Source organism: Pseudopipra pipra, chromosome 4, assembly GCF_036250125.1.
Source record: "Pseudopipra pipra isolate bDixPip1 chromosome 4, bDixPip1.hap1, whole genome shotgun sequence".
In the NCBI taxonomy this organism is placed as follows: domain Eukaryota; kingdom Metazoa; phylum Chordata; class Aves; order Passeriformes; family Pipridae; genus Pseudopipra; species Pseudopipra pipra.
In genome coordinates, this window is record NC_087552.1 from 55,665,795 (window position 1) to 55,674,477 (window position 8,683).

At 32.5% G+C, this 8,683-nt stretch overlaps 1 long non-coding RNA gene across 1 annotated transcript in view; it reads left to right on the plus strand.

Moving 5' to 3' along the window:
* LOC135413877 (uncharacterized) overlaps positions 1 to 4,187 on the plus strand; it is a 30,255-nt gene extending 26,068 nt beyond the window's left edge. The window contains exons 2-3 of the long non-coding RNA XR_010430460.1: positions 566 to 642; positions 3,361 to 4,187. This is a non-coding gene — a long non-coding RNA (uncharacterized LOC135413877). The remainder of the gene's footprint in view (positions 1 to 565; positions 643 to 3,360) is intronic.
* Positions 4,188 to 8,683: the final 4,496 nt, after the last annotated feature.

Consider the following 8,683-nt stretch of genomic DNA (forward strand, 5'->3'; position numbering starts at 1 on the left):
ATGCTTTAATCCTTATTTAAAAGAAATGTATTTTTTCAAATATATATTTTATAAGAAGTTTACTACCTACCCCCTCAAATTTCTCTTTCTTGCTTGTCATTTTTATAAATACTTAAAAAGACGCTATAATAATTTACATACCAACATCTTATTTATTCTATAAAAAATGTTCACAGAAAAGAAAAGGAAATGAAAAATACCAACAGTCACGCTTCTCTATATGAAATAGGACCAGAGAAGTAAAAAGACTGGGAAAAATTAAGTCATCACTGTGACTTCTTTGGGGAATAATCACAGGGTCATCTGTAGCAGTCTGAGGAGATTAAGTTTACACAGTTCGATTAGCGTAAATGGATGAATGTATCACTATAAATAAGGAAATGATTATTTTTAGCACAATGTGCATAACAGGTCTAAAAGCAGATAGCATTTTTTATATTTTTTTCTCATTTTGAATTTCAGCAGACAGATTACTTGAGAGCTTTTTGCAGCAGGCATGCCGTACTTAAAAATTGAAATATGAGCTGTGTAAGCTCAGTAAGCAGATGATGTTTTCTGTTAACAGACCAAGCTTTCTGGGAAGTCTTATACTGTCAAGGAGTTGGAGCCAGCAATGGAAAAAAGCCAAATTTAATAAATAAAGTAAGTATGATAGCACCGTAAAGACCTGAAAAAGGAAAAGACATCATTCTACTTCTACATATACATTCTAAAATAGCATATTTCCAGGCTGTTACTGTTGCTTGATTATTGTTTGATTATGCTTTTATTATTCAGTACCAGTAAACAGAAGTACAGACACTTCTCCTTTATGCTAAACTCCTTTTTACTTAGATTTTCATAAGTGTAGAAGTGCCATTAGGATTCCCCAGTCATTCTAAGCCTGGTTGCCACATAAATTCTACTAGCAAGCTGGGAATGAAAAGCTAACTGTTAGCACTATATTGTACTGCAGAAATCATCTGGATTGGCAAGTATCTATATTTTGAAATTACTTTAGAGTGGGGGAAGTAATTAGATATATGGTTGAAATATCCTGTTATAAATTCTGTTATTCTATATTCTAATAGACCCTGAAAGGAGAACAGAAAGCAAACACTCCTGAAACTGTCCTTATCTACTCAGGAAGATTTAGGTTCACCCTTGAAAGTCTGTGAGCAAGGAGGACAAAAGGAAATGAAAGCCAACTTTCCTTACTTGCTTACAGAATAAGTGTCATGGAAGTAAAACTAATTAATTGGTTAGAATGTTTATATAGTGAGGATCATCCTATCTTCCTATGAGAAAGGAAAACATAGCTTTGGCACTTAGAATCTTTATTAATTCTAAGGATGTAGTAAATTCTATATCTGTAAATAAAAACAACCAAACCAAAACAAAGCCCAAACTACAACTCCTTTTAAAAGATAAATGTTTTTAATATAAATGCTAATAAATACCATAATAAATATTTGCATTAGTGATTTTACACATAGATTTAAAATAACATCTAATTTCAGCATTCCCGGTTCAAATTAATTCTATTATCAATTTAATTATTAAAAAAATCCAAAACAATAAAAATTCTATAAACTATCATGGTAGTTTCCATGACTTATGCCATGTTTATGCAATCTTTGTCTTCAGGAAAGTAAATAATGATTATCACATTTTGACTAAAATGAAAAGAATGAACATTACACTAAGTAGTTTCAGAATGTTTTGGTGAGAGAATGAACTCAGTACTTTGTAAAATATGCCTTGATTGTCCTGGGATTTTACTATGTCTGTTCCCAGCATAACAGGAAACTGATCAAGTCCATCAAAGGGAAATGTCAAATCCTGTGTCTGGGATTTGACAACTTCTTGCTGCAGGAGAGGCTAGTGACCAATGAACTGGAAAACAAAAAAAGACATGGCAGTTCCAATGGACAATGAGCTGAACAGGAGCTAGCAAGGTGTCTCTGTGGCAAAAAAACCCCAGCAACCTACAGTTGCATCAGGAAGATGGTTGACCAGCAGATGGAGGGAGCGATTTTTTTCCTTTAATGAGCATCAGTAAATATATCTGGAGTAGTGAGTCCAGTTCTGGGCTCCTCAATACAAGAGGCACATGGGTGTACTGTACAGCAAGTACAAGAGACTGAAGCATCTGAAATATGAGGAAATGCTTAGACAGTTGAGACTGTTCAGCCTTTAGAAGAGAAATCAGAAATATTGTATAAAAATGTATAAATATTTAATGAAAAGGAACAAGGAAGATAGAGTCTCTTCTCAGTGTGGCCCAGTGACAGAGGAAGAAAAATGGACATAGTTTGGTTTTTTCTTTTGTTTGTTTGATTGGTTGGTTGTTGTTTTCTTTTTTAATTTCTATTGAAATATAGGAATTTCAATTTAAAAAATTTGAAACCAGCCAAACCAACCAAACCAGAATGCAAAACTCCATTCAAACAAAATAAACATTTTTTTTTTACAGTGAGTGTGATAAAACATGGAAAAAAAATGCCCAGAGTGACTGCTGGGGCTTCATTTTTGGAAATACTTGCTCTAGATTTCCCTGCCTAAAGCAGGATGGTTGGATTGGATGATCTGCACAGGAATCTTTCTACCTCAGCCATTCTGCAATTCTGTGAAATGTGTCTGTCTGAGAACAAAAAGCCCAAAGTTTTTATCAACTAATATTGTTGTTGTCCACAACATTATATTTCTGACACTTGTATATTGACAAATACATACTGTAGTTTGTGATAGTTAATATATATATTAGCTAGTCTCAGCTCATTATATGATGAGAGACTTGAAGATTTCTATAGATTTAGTTATTGTCTCATGCTTTAACCATATTTTTGTGCCTTTCTTCCTTTTGTTGAAGGTTGTCTTTTCAGTTCCCAGCATTATATCTTAGGCACTATTTTATTTGTCTCGAAACCCAAGAATTATAGCAATTCTTCAGTTTAGAAACTAAAATTAAGATACTTCAAATCAATAGCCATATGGTGCATGATCTGAGCATGTAAACACCATCATTCAGTTTATCAAATAATGTCTATCAGCTAATAATCTCAATCTGAAAAAATTCCCACTGAAGGTACAGCTTTCAAAATGCATTTGACCTTCAGAATTAACTTATTTTAGATGTTCTTGTGACTTTTGTCTGTAAAATTACAACTTTGCTACATTCAGTGAACTATATGGAACAGGACAAATGGTTTGTCCTGCATAGTAATTTTGAAACACTAAGAGAAATTAATTTTCTATTGGAGATTATTATGTAGCAAATTGGTTTTATCACCTATGAACAACGAACATGCTGAGCTACCCATATGGTGGAGAATCTGAACTTTATAAGCTATAGAATAACTATGTGTCTTGTTCTTTCAGAACAAAAGGCAAATAACACATCGGCCTTCATAAGAAGTGTCTTACTGGACGTGCTGTCTGTTAACTGAGGACTCAAAAGTATGAACCATGTCCATGATGGGACATTGTTGTTGACAAAATACATATTAAAAAAAGATCGAGAAAAATGTCTTTCCACAGCATACTGTGGTAAAACAATGGGATCCAAAGTTATAAACTCTACATTGTCAACATACAATCGTGCAAATGTTGTGTCATCAAAAGAACAGATTTTTTGGTAACTTCGGTGGCTTTCCTGTCCAAATAAACACTTCCACTAGTTTTGAACCATTTTAGTGGGAAATGGGCAACATCAGACTGCTGAACCAAAAAATCTCTGAATCAACTGACCATAAAGAAAAAAAATATTTTTTCCTAGAGATGCAGTTCAAGCCCTAAAGCAAATGGTTCTGTTTGAAATAGTATTTTGATGAAAAGTGCATTCTGGTCAGACTGGTTTCTTGAGTTTTTGATTTGCTTTTCACCTTGGAGGGAGAATTGGCAGCAAATAGTCTATGTTGCGTGAGATGTATATCTTCAGCAAGATTAAAGCTTTTTGTTTTAAACGCCTTTGAGTGCTTTTTGTTCTTAATTCTGACATATTATATTTTTGTACATTTACTGTGTGACCACTTCTCTAAAAGAATTTTTTTCAAAACATCCATCTTGGTTGTAACACTGTTGTTCATCTGAAACTATTACACAACACTTCCAGAACTGTGCTCATCAACAGATGATGGTGGTTTAAAAAATTTGACTATTTTTTTCAGCAAGGAATATAAAACCTATTTTAAGCAAAGAGTATTATACAGAACTGAGTATACCAAGCCATGTTCTGTTACTATTTTGCAACTAATAAGCATATAGAACCTTTTAAAGATCAGTATTAAGCTTATTGACTGGAGGATTTAATATTTACAGTATTTTGCCAGAATCAATACGATGACCTTAATGGGGGAAAAAAAATACGCTTGAGTCAACTAAATAACAATGGTTTCTCATTGTGCCAGAAGCCTGCTGATATTTAAATATATCTATGGTGAAAAATTTGGAATGTAGTTACAGTTAACAGCTCATCATTCTTTGTCTCGTAGAACTCCATATTTTTTAAATGTAAAAAAATAGTATTTTTTAAAAAAAACTCTGGCACTTGGCAATGCTATCTGATGTGTTGGATCCTTTTATTTTAAGAGGCAACTGATGTTACATGTGACTCCACAGACTTCAATTTCAGAGAAATTCTATTTCATTTAATGCTTTTAAAATGTAGAGTACCCTTCACTTTTTTGCTAGCCATTAGTGCAAATTAGGGTCACTTCAAAGTAGATGGAATTGATTCATATTAATTTAGTCATAGTGGCTTTAAAATGCTTTGGTGCTACTATCCAGTTTAGACTTCTTGTAATGGGGATGATCAGAAAAATCCACAAGAATCCTGTGATTTTTTGTATTTGAAATCCCTATTCCTATAGAACACAATACAATACAGCACAGAAATATGCTGTACTGCACTGTACTATACAATGCTATGCTACATCATACTGTGCATACTATGCTATAATATTGATGGCTGATTTTTATTTGCCAGCTTCTGTCATCTGTCTTCTATGTTCTGCTTTAGGGAATATGCTTACTGCGTATTATTCAGATTATTATGAAGATAAAAGTACCATAAGAAAAAAATATTATAAATTTTGCTAAACAGCTTATCCTGCCTTGAGTTAGCAATGTTTGTTGCACATCATCCTCCAGATCAGAATAACAGTCTACATGGGCACTTTTTTAACAAAGACACGTAGAAAAGCAGCAAAGTGATGATGCCATACTTTTAAATATTTGTATGGCTATGTAAAAATAAATAAATAATAAATAATGTGGGTTTTATGTTTGTTGGTGTATGATATATTTTTTCTTAATTAAGAAACTAACTATATTTTCAGTTATTATTTTTACTGTGTTTGTATTATACGTGTCTTTCATCTTTTCTGTCAGAGATTCTGAACATTACAAATGTCAATGCAAGCCCATCCAAAAAGCACAGATTGAGGGACTAAAGTGATTTAATTTTTCTTTTAAAATTAGGTTCATAGATTTTTAAACATTAGAGCTGGTTATAGAACAGTTTATTCTGGGTTTTGTACTCAGACTTCAACTAATTTTCAGAAGATGTTGCAGAAAATGTAGAAACAGAAATGAGAAAAAAACAGACACTAAAATGTATAAGGCAGCACATAAAATTCCCCTTCCCCCAAAGGAATTTGAAAAACATATTTCAAAAGGGAAAACCTACCATTGCTCTCAGGAAAAATAAAGGCTTTTTTTTATTTTCAGATATTTTTAGAAATGCCAAAATCTAAATTGTTTAATAATAGCAAGTAGCTACCTTGCTATTCAGTATACAGATATTCATGAAGACACTCATCAAGATAAATTTTTAATATAATTGAGGAATCAGTTTAAATGTTTTTTTTTAATGTATAGAAATTATTTGGCTGTGGTACTTTCACCACTGTAGAATAACTGACTTGTTGATGTACTGGATGAAACATGTTTAGGGAATGAGAGACCAAAAAAAAAAAATTATTATCTTTTCAAGTTGAAAATGCCATTTTTTCTATTAAGAACCTTAAAATCTCCTGGGAAGAAAATGGAAACAAAAGAGCTACAGAAATGTCAAAAGGAGCACTTCATGATGTCCTAAAAGCTTATTTACTCTAAGAGAAAAATAGAAGGGGAGAAAAGAGAAAGTGGCTGTAGCAATCCACAGTACATGTGCTGTTGCTGAGATACAGTGTATTTCTTAGGGGAAAAAACTTTGACTGTGTGTAATATGAATTCTTGTTCTGTGTTACAAGGAAAAAATAGCATTTACAGAAAATATAAAAAACCCAACATTCCTCTCTCTTAAAGCTTTACTTTGGTTTGGTTTTATTTTCTTCCCCTCTGGATGCAAATATACTTGTCCTTGTATTTTTATCTAAATGACACCAAAAGTAATTGAAAGGTACATTTGATTTCATATTTGTATGGAATAAAGAGTAAAAATATAATCAGAATCTATGTCTTACTCTCTAAGTGCCTAAGCACACAGATTTAGTGTTTTTCATCTTCTTACCTTTTCACCTTCTTTGCTTTTCTTATACCGAAAGCCTTTGTTTTCTCACCTTTTCAGCAATCATGGCATGAATAATGAGGAAAGTAAAAACAGAAGAAGAGCTGTACAATGTCAGGCAAAAGGAGATGTCTAAAGAGTAACAGAGTGGGGCAGCAGTCACACAATAATCTTCCAAGAATACTTCCTAGTCTCCAACTATATGGGACACAAATACTTTTTGAGACAGAGGTATTTTCTTCATATTTGAAACTCTGGATGGGTTTCCTCTCCCGTATTTGTCCAGTCTGTCTTTTGATCCCATGTGATGTAAATCACTATAAGGCAGATCATGATTACTACTACTCTCTGTTTGTTCCAGATATTCTTCAAAACCTCTACACACCTCTCGACATAATAAACCAAACACTTATTAAGCTGAAGAGACTTTTCTTAAAAAATTATTTATTTTTATTTATTCTTAATCTTGTACAGATGGCATCGCACTGTTGTTGCTACAAAAGGGTTTCCCCACATAATTCTCAAGTTGCCTTATCTTAGGGAGTTTTCCTGATCTCTTAAGCTGTCCTATTTCCTATTTAATAGGGAATAAACTCTTTCTTCTTTTTTTTTAACGAGTTCTTCCCCTAAAAAATTGCAATACAGCCGTCAAATGGAAGTATATTAATTTTCACATTTGATACATTTTCCATGAAATATGAAATATTTTCAGACAAATGCTAGTACTCTCTCAACAGAGAACATAATCTATTATAAAGGAAAATGCTGTTTAAAAAATTTGCTTATTGACCTGTACTTTGAATATTTTTCACCTACTGAACATACTTTAAACTTGCACAAATCATATTAAATGTGTAACATAACCACCTGTTGAATTACAGGGTCTTTGTGAACAGATTTCTCCAATTACATTCAGACTGAGATCTTCTGTAAATAATAGCCAAGTTCCATAGCAAATGGACCTTACATTCAGCTTTAAAACTACACTCTCATGTCATACATCTTTTCCTACATTTAAATGCAGGGAAGTATAGAGAAAAACATATGTATGTAATTGATAAACATATAAAATGCTAGCATAGATTAAAAAAACTTCCTGGATGTAATAAACAGATATGTGAGTCTCTCTCTGTTTGTTTTTTGGAAGAAAAGAAAAAAAATCACTCTTTTTGGATTTTTTAAAAAAATTAATTATTAAAAAGAATATTTGTCTTTTAAAGGAAATGCAAATTAATTAAGGAAGATGACTTTTACCTCTGAGCCCAGTTGTTCTGACAAATGTCTCTAAGATTATCTTAGTCAGTCAAACCCCTACACAGTGCAGTATTCCCTATTCATAGAATTGCATGTCATCTATCATGTTGATATTTTGTAACCAAACAAATGCAAAAAGATGTTTTTTCTGAATACTGTGATCCAAACAAAATGCGCATTACAGCTATGTTGTATTTACACCAGCAGCTCTGCCTTGTGGTGCGATACAGTCCCAGAATACATTGAAGAATTATCTTTCAAAACATTTGTTTCATATTTGGCTTTGTTGCATGTGCTTGTTTTCTGATAACCTGAAATTTAAAAGCCTACATTTGCAATTCTAAGCATGACTAATACAATGAAATCTTTCAAACATGTTAACATTAATTTCATACAAATAAAAGAGTAGAAAGTATGTTAACACATCTTAAATCTATGTAGGGGTTTTGGTTTGGTTTGGTTTTCCTCATTCTATTAAGATTTGTTGAAAAACAAGATACAGATATATATGTTCATAATATTCTCACTTAATACAGACTATCTACATTTCCCGATAAAAGTTAGGAGCTACTGAAAGATACGTAGCAGCTCTTGAAAACAACCTGAATTTGACAAAATGTAATTGCTTCTCAGCCTACAGAGAGTTTATTTAAGACCCAATATGTAGCCAAGAGCAGAAGTTTGTTTCACAACTAATTAATGAAATGCCTGATTCAAAAGTGCGTAAAATAGGACACAGGAACCGGTCCAGGATATCTGCGTTAGACCACTCTTCACCCCTTGCAAATACCTAATTTTAGCAGTCTGAGTTTCTTATTTATTTTTAGTGATTTTAGAACATGTAAATACTGCCTAAAAGGGCTGTTAAGATGAAAAAATACCCTGACAAACAAACAAAAAAACCCTGAAAACTGTGGAAGAAAAAAATAAAGCAGCAGC